We start from the raw sequence: 23,597 nt of genomic DNA, 5'->3' as shown, positions 1-23,597 counted from the left end.
GTCTTACTTGGGGTTTTACTGCTGTCTGTGAGCAGACACCACAACCAAGGCAACTCTTATAAGGACAACATTTCATGGGGACTGGCTTATAGAGGTTCAGTCCATTTTCATCAAGGCAGGAACATGGCAGCATCCAGGCAGGCATGGTGCAGGCAGAGCTGAGGGTCTACATCTTCATCTGAAGTCTGCTAGTGGAAGACTGGCTTCCAGGCAGCTAGGGTGAGGGTCTTAAAGCCCATACCCACAGTGACGCACCCACTCCAACAAGGCCGCACCTTCTCCAACAAGGCCACACCTTCTCCAACAAGGCCACACCCACTCCAACAAGGTCACACCCACTCCAATAGGGCTGCACCTTCACATGCTGCTCCCTGGGATGAGCATATACAAACCATTACACCTTCCACACCCATCCAACATTCATCAGTGTTTTCCCCATCTAGTAGAATTTGTGCTGCTCATATATATGCTCTTAGATGTATATCCTTCTATTGAATCATAGTGGTCAACTTACCAGGGCCTACATCAGTGGTTCTCCACTGCTCTAATGCTGTGACCCTTTAACCCAGTTTCTCATGATGTGGTGACCCCCCCCCAACCATAAAATTATTTTCATTGCTACATCATAACTGTAATTTTTCTACTGTTATGAACCATCATGTAAATATCTGTGCTCTCTCATGGTCTTGGGTGACTCCTGTAAAAGGGTAGTTGGACCTGCAAGGGGTTGTGACCCACAGGTTGAAAAACACTGTCCTACACTCTCAGAGAATGCAGACTTCCCTTCTCCCAGTAACTGTCAAGCACCAATAACTCCCTGGCTAGGGGTAAGGCTTTGTGTCTACCTCTTCTCTCCATGTTGGGATTTGGTCTGGCTTGATCTTGCCCATACCTTGTAACTGCTGTGACAGTGACGGGATTCAATTATGTAGCTACCCCATTGGGATATTGGTCACTGTTTCCGTGTTTTCCCTGCCCCTCTGGCACTTATAGTCTTTCTGCCCCCCTCGCCTCCAATGTTTATTGAACCTTGGGTGGAGGGAATGGGATACAGTTGCCCCATGGATGGCTCAGCCATCTGCAGTCTTTTCTGTACCTTGGCCAATAGTGGGTCTCCGTGTCAATCCTCAGCTCCAACAAATGGAAGTCGGGAGGTGCGTGCATCTGTGCATAGAGCGAGAACTCACATTAGAAGTCAGTTTAATAGTTTGCCCGCTTGGCAGAATATTAGTAGCCGTTCCCCCACTGGAGCCTGTCTAGGGGAGAGTAGACCTGCCTTGTTTACCCTTTCCACCGTCGTCTTTTTCCCTCTCTGCTTGCTTTTGCCATCTCATTGAATGTATGGCCGAAACCCTCAGGACCCTCATGTTGGCGACAAGAGACAGAGCAAAAATGGCGTATATGAGTGTGGAACTTTGAGCTGGTGAGCCAGTCTTCCCAAACTCTCTCCAAAGTAAGTACAAGCCTGCTTCCTTGCTCCACTTCTCCAGCTCACCTGGGGGTTGCACCTCCATTTGGAAGCCAGCAGTGACAGAATCAGCTTCTACCCACCGTTTGATTCTGTCATAACAGCTTCCACATGGTGTTCGACCTCTATAAACACTGAGGTCACTCCCTCAGTTCTCTTCCCAGAATGCAGGCAGTTGGCCTCCTGCTAGAGCAGAGAGACCTTTGTCCCCTTTCTTGAAGTCTTTCTTCAAAGTCCAAGTTCCTAAATTTTGAATTCAGCTAATGGGATCACCAGTCCTGGGTCCTGTGCTAGATAAGGGCCAGCATTGTGTATTGCTTATATGTTAATGAAGTTGCTTCCCCTCAGGAACTGCTGCTAGGCAGAGCCACTCCTAGCTACTTACTTGACTGGGGAGCTGTGGCCATTGTTCCAGACTCTCCTTTGTGCGGACAAGCACATGTGTAAATCAACTTTAAGCCCTGGAAATATGTTATTGTTTGTTATTGTTATCTGAAAGTACTATGGTGCCCTGGGGGGGGGGAAACCTGGCAAATAATTCTATTTGATTTTATCTTTTCCTTTGAGCTGAACATGTTATTTGCAAATAAAAGACAAAGCAGCCTAGGCAAACACAGTACAATCTATTCCTTATCACTAGTTTCTTGGGGGGAATTTGTCTCACGCTATTTTTCCTTTTTAGTATGCTTGCTGTAATCCATTTATTTTCCTTTCATTGCTTGCTCAGACTTTTATTCTGGAGCGGCACTCTTACCATGATTATGTTCTGGAATCCTCTGAGATCGCTAGCTAAATTGTGTGGAACAGATGCTGCTGAAAGATTTCATTCAAATGTGTAAAGAATATGCAGTTCCATCCCTTAAATTCCCTTCAGTGTATGAAGCATTTGGTGAGTTGCTGATATCTTTATTTAAACTTTGTTAAAGCTTACGCTATTATGTTTTTATGCATATGGTAGACACCACTAGTCCCTATTTTTAATTGGGCCTATTATTTAGGGGGGGGGGGATCCATCATAGCTTTGTGTCTTTCTCTTATGATTGCTTATAGGAAATATTCCTGAGTGAGTGTTCATTTTAGATTCAGTGAGCAATGACTAAATATTATAAATAACTACTTGGTGATAACGTTGGAAACATTGGTAGTAGTGTCCATGACCCCACTATACCCTCAATACATGTATTTGTCCCATACCAAGAGAACATACCCGTGTGGAAAGAAATAAAGAGGCAGGGCCTCATATCCAGACCCAAATGCTTTGGCTGGCAAATGACTATAGTGTTATAAGAGCCTCTTACTGACTTTTGTGCTCAGAAGCTCCCATGTTCTTTCAAGAAATTGCAAATACGTATTTACCGAAACATTTTAATGGGATGTCTTCAGAAACCTCTTTGCGTCGTAAACAAGTCATTGTGTAATGTGGACATTAGTACTGAGACATTTACCTTGGTCAGTATGAGAACTTTCTAAATTATGATATCATAGAGTGATAGGTAAAGATTGGACGGACATTTGACCATGGGAGATGCTGCCTGATAACTCTGGGTAGAGTTCTGGCTAGAGTCTGAAATGGTTGTTCGAGGAAAAATCAGGAGCCATATCTCGATCTCTTCTGGTGACGGAGTCGTACAGTTGAGTTCATCAGAGAGAATCTTAGAAGCAGAGAAGCACACATATCTTCCAGAGTCCCATCTTCCCACAGCTTGAGTACCCTGCATGCCGTGTGGCCAATGGTCCACAGATATGAACCAGGCCCTGTAACGCTGTGTATCCAATGTGGCTTGGATTCTCATACCTAGGACATTTGGAAACCTTGGGGACTACGAGTCTCTGAAGAGGAACCTTCTGGAACCTAGTGGGTTCTATTAAGTCTGTTGTGTGTCCTTAGATCATCAAGTCAACTTTCTCTTGACTACCAGGTGGGAGACATTCATACTTCAGGGTCATTCATACTTTCTCTTCTCTGAGTAATAGCCAGTGAAGTCTCAGGGCATGGTTTCTTAGGGCAAGAAAGAAAAGACGTGATTAAGACGCAAAGAAGGATTCACAGACACAGTGAACCCATGGGCACTGATGAAAGCCCACACAGTTCTCTTCATTTGGGGGCGCTTCTTTCTATAATTGTTGAGTATCTGGTCCATGCCACTGACTTGTGGTTCTTCTCCCTCATCTATGCCTGTAATTGGAAGGGCTTAGTTTTTTCATGGTGTCCCACATATCTGTGTTCCTTTCTAGTGTTTTTAAATTGTCTGGGTCGAAACCAAACACACTTGCTACAGCTCCCCAGAACCATAGAGCGCATATGCTTCTGTGTTGTGCCTGTGTGGATGTTGGATGTCCAGCACTGCATCCATACACCCATCAGGGGGAAACGTTAAAGAAAGTCCGTGTCATCACTTTAGCAACCGTCAAAGAAGCAGGTTATCACTGAAAGAGTGAAAAAAATGTGTTGTAATTTTAAAAAAACCCACAGAGTAGGGGAAAGTTCTATTTAAGGTAACTTGTGGGTTGGGAGTACGCAATGCACAACCACAGTCTGTTACCTTTTGCCTCCAGAGAAATTCAAAATCCCAATCGCAATTTAACAGATTTCAACCGAGCTTCGAACCTGGCCACACAGTAAAGCCGGAATCCTGAAGCCTCCTGTTCATTGACTTTATTCTGGGGGGAAAATGGAGTTTTTCCACGATTCTCTGCAAATACGAGAGTCACACCAGCAGGTGCTACTGTAGCGCCACAGCTAACTCTTCAGAGTGAGAAGCTAACAGCCCAGCCCTGGGAATTGTTCAGAGTGGGCAGAAGTTTGTACATCTTGGTATTACTTCTCTCTTGGGCAGTCAGGGGTCTGGGTGGAAACTGTCAGTGCCCTTTGAGCTCTCGGTCACACACACTTTTAAAAATCACTTCATTTTCCAATCCATGTTTTCTAGATGACAAGGTTAGAATCTTCAAAGGGGGAAGTAAAATATTAAAGATTCCAGGTGTGGTTGAGAAAAGGCAATTAAAGAGAGAAAGCCCTGTGCTGTGGTCTTCAGGTTCACCTAGGTGAGGGCTGCCTGGTCTACTGTCCATCCTGCACTGAACCATGGAAAGAAAACACATCATATCTTTGAAAGTAGGGACTATTGTCTGACAGAGGTCTTGCCAGTTAAAGACTCAATTAATTTTCTACTCCTTTAGTTCACGAAGGCATAACAATAGGATCTTATACGGCTTTTGAAATGTTGATATATAATTTCTTCTTATAAGAAAAGAATTGAGGCCAGCTTTTATGTTCTGTACAGGACAAAAAGAAAAGGAGCAACATTTTATGGCTTTGATACTGTTCCTTTCAGAGTCCGGTTCATGGTGTATGGTGTCAGTGTGTTTCATGAACTCACATACACACTCATAGTCACACAAACTCACACACACTCTGTCACATACACTCAGACTCTCACATAAACTTACACACACTTTCTCTCACACACACATATACACACACACACACATACACACACACTCATACATATACTCACACACATAGACACATGCACACACTTTCTCTCACATACCCATACTCTCACATAAACTCACACATTCACACACACACTTTCCCCCACACATATTCATTCATACACACACTTTCTCTGCCTCTCACACACACTTTCTCTTATACATATACACACACTTTTCTCATAAATACTCATATACACATATGCACGCACACACACACACATACAGTTTCACACCCTCACCCACACACTTTCTCTCTCTCTCTCTCTCACACACACACACACACATACACGCATACACACGTAGACACACACACACACACTTTTTCCCATACACCCATGCTTTCACAGACACTCACATATTCACACACATACTGTCTCTCACACATACTCATACACACTTTCTCTCTCTCTCTCTCTCTCTCACACACACACACACAGACGCATACACACGTAGACACACACACACTTTCTCTCATACACCCATGCTTTCACATACACTCACATATTCACACACATACTGTCTCTCACACATACTCATACACACTTTCTCTGCCTCTCGCATACATTTTTCTCACAAATATTCATATACACACATAAACACACATACTTTCTCACTCTCACATTCTCTCTCTCTCTCACACACACACACACACATACACGCATACACACGTAGACACACACACACTTTTTCTCATATACCCATGCTTTCACAGACACTCATATATTCACACACATACTGTCTCTCACACATACTCATACACACTTTCTCTGCCTCTTGCACACATTTTCTCACAAATATTCATATACACACATACTTTCTCACTCTCACATTCTCTCTCTCACATACATACATACACACACACACACACACACACATGCACACGCATACTTGTCCACACTGACTCAGAGAGGCTTTGCTATGACGACAACACGGTCTATTTAATCCTCCAAGCCGTTGCCTTTCTTTCACGGTCAGACGGATGACTGGAACAGTGTGGAAAGACAAGGGCAAGAAAAGCTCTGATTTATCTGTTCCCAAAGTGATTTAGACATGTGCAAGAAGATGATGCAGCACTGAATTAGGACAAGCAGGACAATATTGAGAACAAGAGGGTGACTCGGGCACACCAATATCCATGCTGCCACCCTAAGCACGTGTGCCCACGCTGCCTCGTCTTACATGGCCGAGTGATGCCTGTCCTGCTTCAGAGTAACTTAACGAGTATCCCGGATGCGCAATTAGCAGAGCTCTTGTCTTCTCGTGAAGCGCTGGCGTCGCAAAGCAGTGGGTTATAACGTTGATACCAAATTTCAGACTGAAATACAGGGACTCTTGACCAAGGAACTCGGTAGAGATACTTGGGCGACTGTGAATCTAGGAGAGGCAAGACTTAAGGCAATGGCACTTTTGTAGTAAGGAAGGCATGCTGCTAAAACACCCCCATTATCTTCAGAATGACAGTCAAAGGAAACATAAGCAGAGAGGGACTCGGTCATACTGATCACGTCACATGATCTGGCCTGGAGGTAACTTTTCTTGGTCAACTGAGAGAAGAAAGCAGGTATGTCATGCATCCCACAGGCAACTGTGAAGGGTGGACCTGCCACACGAGGATGGCAACAGCTGGACAGAGAGAAGGGGCAATTTTCATGTATATGTGTTTGGTGTTCATGTATGTGGGGGAGCATATGTGTATGCGGGTGTATGTGTACACATGCATGTGGAAGCTGGAGGTCACACATTTTCCTCAGTTGCTCTGGTCTCTCACTTGAACCCAAAGCTCTCTGGTTTTGCTAATCTAACTTACCATCCACCCCACAACCATCTCCTCTACTTGCTGAGGCTTACCTTACAAGTGGGTGGCCATCTTTGCTCAGCATTTACATGGGTGCTGGGGATAAGAACCCAGCCCTCAAACCCATGCAGCACAACCATCTCCCCAGCCCTAGAGACAGAAGGTCCCAGTGGTATGTGACCCCCTACCCATGTGGTCACCTTGCTGGAAGCTCTGGGAAAAATCTCTTTTGTTTGTGTTCCACAGTGGGATATTATTATTATTATTATTATTATTATTATTATTATCTTTCCAATAGATCAAAAAGGAATATTTCAATGTGTATTTTTTTTTGATTAGGTAAAACCCAGCTGGTATAAATTTACTCTATTTATTTGTATGGTTCCTCATTCAAGACTGCCCCTGTTATTTATGTGAATATGCCTGCCCGGTGATAGTCATGGTCTTATTTTGAGTGCTGGCCTCCGGTGGCCCTCGCTGTTTGCAGACACTAAAGTACTGTTGGCTACAGAGCAGAAATGAGTTTTAAACTACGCCTTGTAAACCAAAAAGAACTCTCTGCAAATGACCTTATTGAATTATCCCTAAAATCAACAAAACAGTAGGTCAGAAAAACTCTTCAAGGCCCTTATAGCAATTACCTGATACTGGGTGAGCACTGTTTTGGTCTTTCATAAGGTACATCTGATTGCTCTGGTTCTTAGAAAAGATTCACTATTAAACACATTTTTAGGTCAGCTTTGATATTTATAAAATACACCTGCCTCTGGTCTCCATGGATCCCACGGCACATAAATAGCCTGATTATTTTGCCCTCATTTCTGAGGCTGATTGGAGACAGCTTTGTGTTTGAGATCTGAGAGGCACAGTCGACGGCGTTTTCCATTAGATGATCTAAAATATGGTGCTGGAGCCAGGCAAGGGAGTTTGGCCTCACCTCCATTTGCAGTCGGGGCTGACCGGAAGCAGCTTTGGAAGGAGCTGCTGCTTTGCCTTGTTCCTCCTTTCCAGATGATTCTATAGCAGCTTTTTGGTCACTCATGGTTTGTTCTCAAGGCCATCACTCTGTTTTACCTTACTGATAATCTTCCCTTCCAAATTCTAAGCACCACTGGGCATGTTGGGACTTGACAGTTACTCACCACTGGGTACCTTGAGACTCCACAGGCTATGGTCTTTCATGTTGGGTAAGGCCTGGAAGCAGGAGTTCGAGGCCAGTCTGGTCATCAGGAAGCAGGGTGATCTTATTTCATCCACACGCAGGAAGCTCAGTGCAAGAGAACAGAATGTGGGACCATTTGCTGTGAAACCTCAAAGTCCATCCCCGTGAGGTACTTACTTTATCCATCAGGGCTCCATCTCCTCAAGGTTCGCTATCTTCCCAAAGAGCAGCACTGACTGGAGACCAAGTGGTTAAATCCAAGAACCTATGGGGGGCATTTTCATTCAAATTAACACAGAGAGGGTGAGGAGAGACTACACAGAGCTGTGACAGTCAGTCGTCTTCAAGTATTTCGAGGGCTACTGTTTTGATGAATAAGCTGTCTATGTTGTCATAGAACATAGATTTGATTTGAGAAGATCCTCCTTTTCTGGTACCACACTGGAACTCCTCTCATAGACACCATTCTCTTCCTGTGACACCTTCAGCTGGACCCTTAGAATTCATAAAACGTGATTCAATAAGTTACTCTAGAGGGACCAGCAGGCCTCTTTCCATAGTGGACAGAACAAAGACCACCAGGTAGGTATTGCCTGAGTGGTATGAGGTTTTCAGAGAACATGCACATAGAGTTCATTGGACGACGTATTTCACCCCTGGGTTTGTAGCATTTAAATACACTTCTCAAAGAAGAACTTAAAGTGCTAACCTTGGGTGGGTTACCACGAACCCCAGTTCCCTAACGTTCTATGATGTACTAACTTCCTCTTCATCCTTCTGAAACTTCTTCCCAACTTTCTGTGAGGGAAGTTTCAAAAGAGTGTCCCACATCTCCTGTGGGGTTTGTGGTGCTCTATTTGCCTCTCCTGCTACTGTTTCCTGAATGAGCATTGCCTTGTCTGCCAGGACGTTGCTACTGTGCCTGGGACTCTCCATGGACACCGCCTCTGGGCCTCTGTGACACCTCTCTCATAGAGTGGGCACTCTCCTCTTCTGCAAGAATGCCACTGTGATACTGATGTTTCTAGAGAAAAGCGGCTTCTCATGAAGGCATATTGTTGGGCTTCATATTCGGATCTTTGTTTTTTTAAGGACAGCGAAATTTTGTTTGTGATGCAAGAGATTAATGGAACATGGGAATGGGAAGCTTATGGCTGATTGTGATACTATTTGAGTTAAATACTAAATAGGTATGTGGTAAGGCAGCAGGTAAACATTTAAAAGTACTTCACTGCCTTTAAATTTGAATTTTGTCTAGGAAATTGTTCATTTCAATCCACATTCTCCAGTTTTGTTGAGTATAGGCTTTTGTTGTAGGATCCGATGATTTCTTGGATTTCCTCAGTTTCTGTTGTTATGTCTCCCCTTTCATTTCTGATTTTGTTAATTTGGATACTCTCTCTGTGCCCTCTGATAAGTCTGACTAAAGGTTTATCTGTCTTGTTGATTTTCTCAAAGAACCAGCTCCTGGTTTTGTTGATTCTTTGAATAGTTCTTTTTGTTTGTACTTGGTTGATTTCAGCCCTGAGTTTGATTATTTCCTGCCCTCTACTCCTCTTGGGTGTGTTTGCTTCTCTTTTTGCTCTAGAGCTTTTAGGTGTGCTGCCAAGCTGATGATGTATGCTCTCCCCTGTTTCATTTTGGAGGCACTCAGAGCTATGAGTTTTCCTCTTAGCACAGCTTTCATTGTGTCCCATAAGTTTGGGTATGTTGTGCCTTCATTTTCATTAAATTCTAAAAATTTAGAATTTCTTTCTTTATTTCTTCCTTGACCAAGTTTTCATTGAGTAGAGGATTGTTCAGCTCCCATGTGTCTGTGGACTTGTTTTGTTGTTATTGAAGACCAGCCTTAATCCATAGTGATCTGATAAGAATACATGGAATTACTTCTATCTTCTTGTATCTGTTGAGACATGTTTTGTGACCGATTCTATGGTCAGTTTTGGAGACAGTGCAGAGAAGGCGGTATATTCTCTTGTTTTAGGATGAAATGTTCTATAGATATCTGTTAATTTCATTTGATTCATAACTTCTGTTAGTCTCTCTGTGTCTCTATTTAGTTTCTGTTTCCATGATCTGTCCACTGCTGAGAGTGGGGTGTTAAAGTCTCCCACTATTATTGTGTGAGGTGCAATGTGTGTGCTTTGAGCTTTAGTAAGGTTTCTTTTATGAATGCAGGTGCCCATGCATTTTCACAATGGAGAGTTCATCTTGGTGGACTTTTTCTTTGAGTATGAAGTGTACTTCCTTATCTTTTTTGATAACTTTTGGTTGAAAATAGATTTTATTTGATATTAGAATAGCTACTCCAGCTTGTTTCTTGGGACCATTTGCTTGGAAAATTGTTTTCCAGTCTTTTACTCTGAGGAAGTGTCTGTCTTTGTCATTGAGGTGTGTTTTCTCTACACAGCAAAATGGTGGGTCCTCTTTAGGTATCCAGTCTGTTAGTGTATGTCTTTTTATTGGGGCAAATGAGTCCATTGATGTTGAGAGATATTAGGGACCAATGATGGTTGTTGCCTATTGTTTTTGTTGTTAGAGATGGAATTATGTTTGTGTGGCTATATTCTTTTGGGTTTGTTGAAAGAAGATTACTTTCTTGCTTTTTCTAGGGTGTAGTTTCTCTCCTTGTGTTCAAATTTTCCATCTATTATACTTTGTAGGGCTAAATTTATGGAAAGATATTGTGTAAATTTTGTTTTGTCACGGAATATCTTGGTTTCTCCATCTATGTTAGTTGGGAATTTTGCTGGATATAGTAGCCTGGGCTGGTATTTGTGTTCTCTTAGGGTCTGTATGACATCTCCCTACGATCTTCTGGCTTTCATAGTCTCTGGTGGGAAGTCTGGTGTAATTCTGATAGGTCTACCTTTATACACTACTTGACCTTTTTCCATTACTGCTTTTAATATTCTCCCTTTGTTTTGTGCATTTGATTTTCTGATTATTATGTGATGGGAGGAATTTATTTTCTGGTCCAATCTATTTGGAGTTCTGTAGGCTTCTTGTATGTTTATGGGGATCTCTTTAGGTCAGGAAAGTTTTCTTCTATAATTTTGTTGACTTTTTAAGTTGGGAATCTTTGCTCTCTTCTATACCTATAATCCTTAGGTTTGAGCTTCTCATTGTGTCCTGGATTTCCTGGCTATTTTGGGTGGGAGCTTTTTGCTATTTGCATTTTATTTGACTGTTGTGTCAATGTTTTCTATGGTATCTTCTGTACCTGAGGGTCTCTCTTCTATTCCTTGTATTCTGTTGGTTATGCTTGTGTCTACGACTCCTGATCTCTTTCCTAGTTTTCTATCTCCAGGGTTGTCTCCCTTTGTGATTTCTTTATTGTTTCTGTTTCCATTTTTAGATCCTGGATGGTTTTATTCAATTCCTTCACCTGTTTGATTGTGTTTTCCTGTAATTCTGTAAGGGATTTTTGTGTTTCCTCTTTAAGGGCTTCTACCTGTTTACCTGTGTTGTCCTGTATTTCTTTAAGGGAGTTATTTATGTCCTTCCTAAAGTCCTCTAACATCACCAGGAGATGTGATTTTGAACCAGAATCTTGGTTTTCCCCTGTGTTGGAGTATCCAGGACTTGCTGTGGTGGGAGAACTGGGTTCTGATGATGACAAGTGGCCTTGATTTCTGTTGCTCAAGTCCTTGCCCTGCCCCTTGACATCTGGTTATCTCTGGTTTAGCTCATCTGCTGTCTTTGACAGTGGCTTGATCCTCCTGTAGGCCTGTGTGTCAGGACTTCTGGGACACTAGCTCTCACAGGCAGGATTTGGGTACAGAGAGCTGTGGCATAGGGTCAGATCTGGGCACAGACCCATATTCAGCATTTTTTAACTGGATGTTAAATCCCTTTGACTTCCTCCAGGTGCCACAGCAGTTCTGTTGCGAGAGGGACACTTGTCCTTGTGTCTATCCAGTTAGAAGAGTCTTGTACTTGTGGGACCTGAGACCCAAGGTTATAAAAACTGTTCAGTGGTAGAGAGATGTGGGGTTTTCAATCTTAGCTATGTTTTCTTCACACAATTCATAAGCAAAGTTGACAGACATAAGTGTGTTGGATAGTTTCATGTCAACTTGACACAGGCCAAGCCACCTGAGAGGAGAGATCCCACAGGCAATTAGGAAAAAGTTTCAGAAGGCTGAAGAGAAAGTTAAGAAAATGCTTCCAAAAGGCGCAACTGTAAGCAAGTCTATAGGTCATTTTCTTAAGTAGTGATTGGTGGGGGAGAGCCCAGCCCATTGTGGGTGGTCCTTGTTCTATAGGAAAGCAGATTAATCAAGTCATAGGGAGCAAGCCAGTAAGCAGCACTCCTCTATGGTCATCAGCTCCTGCTTTCAGATTTCTGCCCTGTTTGAATTCCTGCCCTGACTTCTTTTGATAATAAACAGTGATATGGAATTTCAAGTCAGATAAACTGTTTCCTCTCCCCAGTTGCTTTTGGTCAAGGTGTTTTTCATCATGCAGTAGAAACTCTGACTAACATAACAAGCAAGAAACCCAGGTCACTCAGTGTGCGCTCAGAGCGTAGCTCAGTTTTGGCGATCAAGGCTTGTGTAATATGCCACTCTTCCCTCTTAGACATGGGTTCAATTACTTGGGCAAATACGTTTGGTAAGGATGCAATGTTTTTCCAGACCCCCAAAATACCTGCAGAGCTCTCATGAAGTTTCTACTACTACATAATTAAAGGAATGTTTGCATACTGATAACGCAGAACAGCTGGAGAAAAAGCAAACCAAGCCTGAGATGGTGAGGAAAACACAGATTTATTTTTGCACACAAACTTTGTGGTAATGCAGTTCAGGGGTTTGGTCTGGGTTGGAAGCCACACAGTGATTGTTGCTTAAATAACTCAGAGTTCCAATATTATAAGTAATTTGTTGCCAGGCATCACTGGTGGTCTTGGCAAATGTAATAAACTTCTGGCTCATTTTCACTCTGCTGTTGTCAGCATAGACATTCAACAGCAGCACCTGCACATTGGAGAGCACGATTCCATGTTCCTAAGGTCTTCCAAAATGTCATTATCTCACTATGCACTTTGATATGCCCAGGGAAAGATGCTACGTGTGCAGGATACACCATCATGGATATCTGGATATTGAGAGAGTTTGGTGGTATGGTAACTACACAGTGCTCTGTGTTAGGGTTAACTTTGATCACCGATTTGACTGTGTTCATCTGTGAGATCATTTCTGAAGATGATTGGATCATGAGGCACCTAACCTTATCAATGATTGACTGATGGTGGATACATAATTTGGTGACATTGATGGGAGCTGATGGAAACCAGGTAGAATGGTGCTTTGGAGAAAGTATTCAGCAGAGGCCTGCTTGAAGGATGTGTCTTGTCTCTGCTCTTCTAGTGTGGGTGCTTCCTCCCTAGCAACAATGAAGTGAGCTGCTTTGCTCTACCACATGCTATACTCCAGTAACTTACTAGCATTATTACTTCAGATCTGTTCTTGGTTAAAATCGGTGGTTCTCAACTAACCTAATGCTGAGACCCTTTAATACAGTTCCTAATGAGGTGCTGACCCCACACACTAAAATCATTTTCTTGCTGTTTTATAACAGTAATTTTGCTACTATCGTGAATTCTAATATAAATATCTGATATATAGGATATCTGGTATATGACTGTCTTACATATCATGACCCACTGGAACCACTGGTCTAGATGAACATATGCTCTGAATTGTTCCCCGAGAGAATGGTGGTATCTACATGTACAGATAGATGTGCATGTGGACATGTGAGTGTAGGGGCCAGAGGTCAGTTCTGAGTGTTCTTCTCTATCTCTCTCCATTTTATTTCTGGAGACAGAGTCTCTCAGGGAACCCAGGGCTCTGTGATCGGCTAGAATGGCTTGTCAGTGAACTTTGGGAAATCATCAGCCTCTGCCCATTCAAATGCTAGGGTTTCAAATATATGCACTACCACACCCTGATTTTATGTGGGTGATGGAGGTCTAAACTCAAGTCCTCATGCTCGCGTAGCAAACACTTTACCCCTAATTATCACTGCAGATCCAATAGGGGTTTTTGTTTTGTTTTGTTTTGTCTTGGCACAGTTTGAAGATGGGACAAAAAGCTCAACTTGAATGCTCAGTTACTTATATTTGAGTAAGCATTATCAAATACTTATTATATAATAAGTATATATAAAATAGGATAAGGAAATAGCATTAATAGAAACAGTAAATTCAGAACAAGGAACTTAATTATTAGAGATGGTATGGAAGGAAAATATGAGGAAGTGACTATAAATCCTAGATGAATCTTAGACAAAGGCTGGCCTAGGTCAGACCCAGCATCAGCTTGCAACTTGCTATCCAGAGAGCATCATCTGTGTGTGAAAAGTCTTGGCCTCATTCTGAGGCATACAACAGAGCAACAGAGACCATAGTGTGTAATAGGGTGGTCTCAGGCCAACACACCCTGTCCCAGCTTTCCAGCCCTGCACCACACCCATTGCATTAGGATCCATGCAGGGGATGGATCTTACAGAAATGTTTGCACAGAGAATTCTTTGTTACCTCTGACAGATGTATTTTAGCAACCATTGCTTCCAACCTCAGCTCCTGGAAGGCTGCCCAGCATCGTTGCAAGATATCATTGCCATGGCAACCATAGACCATCTCTCAACCGTGAGACACAGGAAAGCAAAAGGCAGTGCTTTTTTTTTTTTTTTTTTTTTTTTTAAGGCTCTGGTCCCTCTGGCTTCACACCTGACAGAAACAGACAGGTACCTGTGAGTGGAACTTGAGGGTGAAGCAAGCTAGGAGACTGGGATGCTAGGGGTAGACTAACCAGGAAGAGGGCCCTCACAAAGAAGCAGGGGCACAAGTTAATTTCCAAAATGTAAGATGTTTTTTTTTTCTTGTTATCCTCTAAAAACAGACTTACCATGGCTGGTTCTTCTTTCAGAACCGAGCAAACTGACAGGTATATCTTGCTCCTTGAAGCTGTGAAAACAACTTAAGTGAAACAGCTTCCTCATTCCTGCCATTAACTCAACCACAGCAAATTTGCGTGCCGGCCTGGGTCTGAGAGTGGAGTGCAGCACTGATGTGGCTATCACACAGTTCTAGATTTGAGGCCACTGGAAGTGTCACTGTTGTTCTGCCTTTTGGGGCTGGCAGTGGTTAGAGGGGCTTGCTTCCCATTAGCTTCCTGGAGTTTGTGCATGTGACCAAACTTAGTCTGATAAAATTTCGATGGCCTCAAAATGAGTTTTAATTGCAAATGATTGTAAGAATACAGTCGGGTTGAGAAGCGGGTTTCTGTAGTCATGCAGTTTTAAACTGAAGCTGGTTAAAACCTTTCAAATGATTTTCTTTTTAGAATTACTAAGGCTTTTTGTTATGCCATGGGCTGCAGTAACTTTGAGGTAGAATGTCCATAGTTTTTTTTTTGTTGTTTGTTTGTTTTGTTTTGTTTTGTTTTGTTCATTTCCTCTGCCTTTGATGTGCTCTGTCAGGTACATCACCCTCACCAAGGGCATTTGAAGGTTACCTGTGTGTGTGTGTGTGTGTGTGTGTGTGTGTGTGTGTGTGGTTGCTCTTCTGTTTCTCTGTTTCCTGGATTCTTCAATGTTCATGCTCTAGGTGCGCACACACACACACACATATGCATGCACACACATGCACACACAGATACATAAAAATGCACACACATGCACATACACATGCACACACACATGAACACACTCATGCACAAACACACATGCACACACACATGAACACACTCATGCACACATACCCACATGTAGACATTCACATGAACACAGGAAGACACAAATGCATACATACATACACACACACACACACACACACACACATATGAACACACACACACCCTGTCAGGATAGAATGTTACCTCTGAAAATGCGAGCCAAAATAAGCCTTTCTTCCTTACATATTGGCCACAATAAGCAAGGCCAACCTGGTCTACAAAGTGAGTTTCCAGACCAGCTACAGCTACAGAGTGAGAATCTTATTTGAAAGTGAGGGCATCTCCAAGTGGACTCATTCTCTTCTAGCTTTTTCTTTTTCCTTTCTTTCTGTCAGTGTATAGATGTTAGTTGCCTTTTGTCTACCTGTCTTCGCGTCAAGAGATACCCTATGTTAAGCATTCATTGCTATTACTTTGGCATTTTGAATGCTCTCTCCTTTCTCTTCCGCTTTCTCCTTGGTGTCATTTTATATCCGTGCTGATGAGTCTCAACTCCGCACAAGCCTAGACATAACTGGGTAGAAGGTATCTCAACCGAGGCATCGCTTCCATCCAATTCCTCTGTAGGAAACTCTGGGACACCTATTTTGACTTGTTGTTGACGTGGTGTGGTGGTTTGAATACTCTTGGCCCATAGAAACTGACACTATTAGGAGGTGTGGCCTTGTTCAAGGAAGTGTGTCTCTGTGTAGGTGGGTTTTGAGGGCTCCTGCTGTTCAAGCTCCACCCGATGCAGAAGAATCAATCTTCTCCTGCCTGCCTTCTGATCCTGAGGTAGAACTTTCGGCTTCTTTTCCAGCCCCATGTTTGCCTGGATGCTGCCTGGTTTTGCACCATGATGATAGTGGACTGAGCCTCTGAAACTGTAAGCCAGCCCCAATTAAATGCTGTCCTTCATAAGTTGCCTCAGTCGTGGTGTCTGTTTACAGCAGTAAAACCCTAATTCAGACACATGGGAGGGCCCAGCTAACTGTAGGTGGTTTTATTCTGGGAAGGTGGTTGTAGGTTGTATAAGAAGGCAGGGTGAGCCAGTCACTCATGAGCAAGTCAGTAGTCAGCAAACTTTCATGATTTATGTGTCAGTTCCCAACTCGAGTTCCTGTCCTGATTGCACCAGGTTGCTTTGGGTCATAGTTTTATCATAGCAACACAAACCAAATTGGCTCAGAGATTGGTACCAGGACTATGGGATACGGCTGTGACAGACCTGGTCATGCTGTTTGGAGCAGATTGTGAAAATGCTTGGAACTTTGGTCTGGGAAGGTAAATGAGTATTCAGAGCTTAACGAGCTGTGATGGCGACTTGGAAGATTGCTGAGAGCAGTGCATATGATAAAGTCCTGGCTTAGGAACTTTTAGAGGGAAGTTTGACAGTCCCTTAAAGACTTTATCAGGGTCATTCATGTGATATTTTGAATTAAAAACCTGTGCTTTCTTGTCAATTGGGTTCAAGACTCGGTGGCAACTAACAAGAGACCATAACCTCTGAAGTTAAACCTCTGTTTTATTGGGATAATCAATGCTTATTCGCCGTGGCTGAGAAATCAGATGTGATTAAGAAAAGACCAATGTCATTGGGCTGAAGTCTTATTGGAGCATTTTTTTTTTTTTAGGGTCAGTGCACACAAGCTGTGTTCCAGGGCCTGTCAAGGCTGCATCTTGTGTTGACAGCTGAACTTGGTAATGTGTTAGAGACTCCCAGGTGGTAGTGGTTTTGAAGGCATGAAGCGATCATGAAGAATGGCTGAGGCTTGGCATCATGAGAGGTCAGGAGAGGACATTGCCGAAAGTGTCACCTTAATTCCAGTATAAACCCCAGGGGCCGGAGGGGTCATGGTAAAAAGTTGAGACTTGGTGAAGCTGATTTCTGTGAAAAGCTCAGCATATTGGAGGTGCCATGACTGTGGAATGACCAATTGCCAAGGTTGGCAACAGCTGTGGAGTGAAATTGGCCTGAGCCTGTAAGACAAGTTGTGTAGACTGCGTATGAAGAAGTGGGTGGATAAGTGGAGCTGCCCAAGATCATTAGAACCCAGAAAATTGCGAGCTTCAGATGTTAGACATGATTAACACTGCTGGAGTTTGGCTTTGCTTTGATTGTGACTGTTTTCTGATTCTTACCCTTTGTGACAAGATTTACGTAACTTACGTTTGATTTTTAAGGAGACCATGGTTGAGAGACCTTGAAAGAAACTTTGGATATTTTTTAAAGAGAAGTTGAATATTTGAAGTGTTGAGATTTTTTTTTTTACAAAAGACCATGAGACTTAATGTTACTTATATTTTAAACTGTGATATTGATATCAACATGTAAATTGGGTAACAAATAAAGAAAAGGTTATGGTTTCATACTGATGTCTTTGTGTCCCAGTTTGACAAGAGAGGAACTGTGCTAGTTAATTTTTGACAACCTGACACAAACCTAGGATATATATGGGAAGAGGGTAATATTGATCCATAAATTCCTTCTTCCAAACTGGCCTGAGGGCAAGTATGTGGGACATTTTTTGAGTTAGTGATTCATTTGGGAAGGTCCAGCAATTCTGAGAAGACAGTCCTGGATTGTTTAAGAAAGCAAGCTGAGCAAGCCCTGGGGAGAAAGACAGTAAGCAGCATTCTTCCATGGCTTCCATTTCAGTTCTAGCCTTCTGGTTCCTTCCTTGAGTTCCCAATCTGAGTTTTGCCAATGATATACTCTAAACTTTAAGCTTAAATAAACCCTTTCCTCCCCATGTTGCTTTTGGTCGTGGTTTCATTACAACAACAAAAAGAAAATAAGACAATACCCTTGTCTTAACTGGAGCACGGATGTACATATGTTTTAGGATCCATAAAATGAAAGATGAATTGAGGAAACTGTACATTGCGACAGTGAGGCTGTCTATCTGCATAGTTCTTAACCCGAGTTGCTCACGTTCTGATGAATAATATTTATAGACTTGTAAAATTGGAGGTACCTGAGAAAGGGGTTTAGAGGGTGAAATCATGCTTCAGAATAGATTTGAAAATCAATACAGATGTCTTCTATTTCTGGAGGTGAAGGATGCAGAATGTGGCTGAGGGTGGATTCTGAGGAGCTTAAGCTTGTGTGTTGGATGGTCAATTTAATGAGGATGGAGAAAGGAATTATGAAACAGAGGACCATAATACGGGGACCCAAGAAACCCTATGGAGTTAGGAGAAGTAACCAAGAGATGGATGACTGATAGTAATAAAGACTGTATCAAATATCCATGGTTCGAAGAATCAGGGGTTTCACAGGAAGAAGACTCTGAAGGTGTCCAATATCAGAAATGTGCATCTTGTGATAGAGAAAGAGCGTTGCTTCAGGGCTTTCCCAGAGGCATGTGGGTGCAGGGAAGTATGCTGACCTCAGAGGGCAGAGTGAGATTTTTGGGATCACCAAAAAGCAAGCTTCTGGAATCATGGCTGTCCTAATCCTGGGGCACCAGGATTGGCATCAGACACATGATAAGATCAGGGGATAGGGCTTGCACTTTTCCTGTTTCCCCCTTATGCTGTCAGACGGTATTCTGCACTATGCATTGACTGCTGAAACAGCCCAAATCAGAACTTCCTTATTCACTCAGGCCATTATCTTTGGGCCTGCAACCTCTTTGCACATGTCTCTGAGGGTGAGAGCAATCTCCTGAAGTCTGCCTCATCTTTTTAGCCCAGGTCCGTATCCTGGGGGCCTTCAACATTCTTTATGATCCACCTAATAACTGAGTCTCTCAATACCTTCACATGATTTCCTCTAAGAACAGTCACTTCTTTGTATATTATGAATTACTTTAATCACATGTGACAATTGTGAATTCTCATCTTACCTTATACTGCTTTCAATATTAAAATGCTAAATTATAAAATCCCTTTCTGCTTTTTTTTTTTTGTCTTCTTCGGATACTAGACTTTTAGCCTTACTGGGCATCTGTTGCCTCCCCTCCCCTCACCCCCAGGGCTCCCAGCATTGTGAGCAATAGAGACACTGTAACTTTCAGGAGAACTTGCCTTCTTACACTCACTGACGGTAAACCTTCCATCTGTTGCTTGGTTTACCATTTTTTTAGGGATATAGAGTGAGTGAACAAACAGCCCACCCTAAAAAAAAAATGCAACAAAAAAACCCCAAATATATGATTCCAAATGTCCATGAAATTGCCTACCTTCCTTCATTTCTTTAGGATAGTTTCCTTGTTAATCTTCTTTAATCTAGGTTCTCCATGTCAAATACTGTCTTCTTTTCTAGAGACTTTTTTCTTTTAAAATAAAGATTAGATCATTCAAGACCCTTCTTAAAAATCGGGGGTCCATCCCATATACTGTCACCAAACCCAGACAATATTGTAGATGCCAAGAAGTGCATGCTGACAGGAGCCTGATATAGCTGTCTCCTGAGAGGGTCTGCCAGAGCACGACAAATAGTCGGATGCTCTCAATCAACCATTGGACTGAAAACGGGACCCCCAATGGAGGAGTTAGAAAAAGGACTGAAGGAGCTGAAGGGGTTTTCAATCCCATAGAAAGAACAAGAATATCAACCAACCAGATTCCTCAGAGCTCCCAGGGACTAAACCACCAACCAAAGAGGGACCCATGACTCCAGTCACATATGTAGCAGAGGATGGCCTTACTAGGCATCAGTGAGAGGAGAGGCCCTTGGCTCTGTGAAGGCTTGATCCCCCCCGACCCCTGTGTAGGGGATGCCAGGGCAGGGAGATGGGAGGGAGTAGGTGAGTGGGTGGGGGCACAGTCTTAGCTCTGGCTGAGGTGGTATTAGCAAGTTTAAGATGCTGGGAGAGGGAGGGTCAGCCTGCTCTAGCAGTGTAGCCCTTGATCAGTAGACCATGCTCCAATGGAAATCACACGTCTAAGAATATTAAGGCAGCACAAATTGTCCTTGGAACCAACAAAGCAAGAAGAAGAAGAAGGAGGAGGAGGAGGAGGAGGAGGAGGAGAAGAAGAAGAAGAAGAAACAACAACAACAGTGATAATAATAATAATAATAATAATAATAATAATAATAAAGCTAACCACAACAAAACAAGAGGATACAGAATTGGGTGAGTAGGAAAAGGGGATTAGATTTAGGAAGAGTTTCTGGAAGGAAATGGATATGATCAAAGCACATTGTACAAAATCCTCAAAAGAGCTAATAAAAAGACATTAAAAATTATGGCAAGTAGCCTAAAACCTGATATTTCAAATAGAATATCGGTAGGCTTTTATGCAGGCACCCTTTCTGACTCACACTCAACCTGTATGTGTTCTCACTTGTTTCCACGTTTATAACCTCTAACGCCTTTAGGGCATGAACACACAGATGTATACACACACACACACACACACACAAGTTTAAAGGTCCATGCACATGTGTACCTACATGTGTATGTGCACCTGAATGCACAGACACACTGCTTAGTGTTCCCCGGCATACATGGGGATCAGCATCACACTATCCCCTCTCCAGAATCAAAGCTTGATCCTTGTTTGTGGAGAGCTCATTTTCTCTCCAGTTCCTGGACCTGGGAGGTCTTAGTCTCTCTGTACTTCTCAGGTGCAGGAAGAACTTCTTCCCCATGCACCATGACAGTAGTGCACATTTTACTTGTTACATATCTGTTTGGATACATGTCTGTCTTGATATACCTTTACTATTGTGGGGCTTCGTGACTTTGTGCTTGGCATCCCTCTGGAGGGCTTGGTAGCATGATTAGGATACGGTAACTCCTTGCTTCCTTTTTGCAACTGAGAGATGAATACATACATAACACTTTTTCTGACAAGAGGCTTCTAGTTTCCAGATATCCATGCAATATAGAGTTTTGAAACATCTAGAATTCAGATGAGCATAATCCCCCCTCCAACTGGTGCTAACAATGGGAGAAGAAGGAACTGAGGAGAAGGAAGTTTTTTGGGTTTTTTTTTTTAAGAGCTTGGGTTCCCATAACAAATGCCACAGGCTGGCTAGCCTAAGCCACAGACTTTTTCATAGTTTTGGAGGCTAGAAGTTTCAGACAATGGTTTAGCTCTGGTGAGACCTCTCTTCCCTGTAACAGACCGATGCCTTCCTGCTCTGTCCTCACAGAGATCAAGTTATTGGTGTCTGCTTGTACAAGGGTAAAGCTTCCCTATTCACATAACCCTTATGAATATGCCATTTCTTAAGGTTCTGGGGGTCCAGACTTTAATATATGTATTTGATATGTGGGGACCATTGTATCTCTGGCAGTTTTGATGGGCTCTCTCTCTTATGATGTTCATTTCCCCCACTATGTGATGGAGGATGATACTTCTGTTTAACCATGCAGAGGTGACCTCTTTTGTGGCCTTCATGGTCTCTTATCATGGTGTACATGCCTTTTCTTCTGAAAATAAAAATGGGGGTAAACAATGACTAGGGAACTGTGAACTCTGCTCTTGGGCAGATTTGGCGACTCCCTCAGTGTCTTCAGAAAAAAAGGGTAAGCCCCTGTGACTTTCTCTGGGTATGTCTCCAAAGAAAGGATCTCAGAACTTGGGACATTTGTATCACTTCTCTTTTACAATGGAATGTGAGTTGTTAAAAACCAGTTATGTAAAGGGGATACACTGTAGCCACTTATAGACCTTGCACTTTTTTTTTTGTTTGTTTAATTTGGCTGTTTCTCTGTTTCGAATTAGGGGAGAGGGGATAAAGTTGCTGCCAACAGCTGGATGAAATGGAAACAAATGTCACCATCTATGGCTCCTTTACTTGCTTTTAAATATGTAACAGGCCCTGCCTTACAGGAGCCTTCTGTTTCCATGTGCTTGCCCACTCAGGACTCACTAACCTTTCTAGCATGCTCACTTGGGCTGTTCCTGTAGTAAATATTTCTGTGACCGCAGCAACAAATTGTTTCTTCTTCTTTACTTACAATAGTAACACTGTGGAGAATTTAGAAGCCTGGCTTCCTGGTGCACACCTAAAATCCCTATATGTGGGAGGCAGAGGCAGGAGGATCATAAATTTGAGCCCAGCCTAGGCTATGCATAATGGATCCTGTATACAAACTATACAATATATAATAACTTTTAGGAAAGTGAAAACACTTCTGTTTAGCCATGCGGAGGTGACCTCATCGGTCTTCTTCATGGTCTCTTATATCACGGCATACACACCTTTTTTTCTGAGAATAAAAGAAGGGGAAATAATGAACTGGACTATGTACTCGGCTCTCAGGCAGATTTGAAGATCCCCTCAGTGTGGAAGCCCCTGTAACTCTCTCCAATCGGATATCCTGACAGCATCCAGTCTCTTTCATATGGGATATATATTCAGACTTCCCCGCCTCAGTTCTTCTCCAATCTATCCCAGTTTGCCTAGCGTCCTTGTCTTGTTCTCACCATATTTTAGAATGCTACCATATTTCAAATCCTAAATGGCTCCTCCTGCATGATGTTTCCCTGGAAACAAAGAGGGAAGTGAGTTTCTGTCTTCCAGATTCTCCCAGATGGCTCTTTCTGCCTTTGCATTTTCTCTCGTGTTCTCTGCACTCAGACTTCATTTCTTCCTCCTCAAAATACATTTCTTCAGATTTTGCAACTCTACTTCCCGATTAATACTAATGTTTTTTTCTTCAGCAACATTATTGTCTCTTCCTGATATTTGACATATTTTAATTTGAAATATTTAATTGATCAGTGGGCTTCTAATTGTCATAAAACCTTAAATGGACACCCATTTCAGTACGTATATTTAACCCGAATATCCAAGTAATGCTTAATAAGAAAAACAAAGATGGAGGATATATGTTTCAATGCTACAAACAGTGTAATACTGGTATACAGACGAGTGCACTCAAGAAGGCAATAAAACGAAGTTTGAAAATCAGCCGTGTCAGATGATTAGATTTCCAAAGGGATCCACTGTAGGAAGAAACGGTCTTTTCAGCCAATGGTTCTGGGTCA

This window comes from Rattus norvegicus, chromosome 7, assembly GCF_021556685.1.
Source record: "Rattus norvegicus strain SHRSP/BbbUtx chromosome 7, alternate assembly SHRSP_T2T, whole genome shotgun sequence".
NCBI lineage: Eukaryota > Metazoa > Chordata > Mammalia > Rodentia > Muridae > Rattus > Rattus norvegicus.
Note: the sequence above shows the minus strand (reverse complement) of the source record.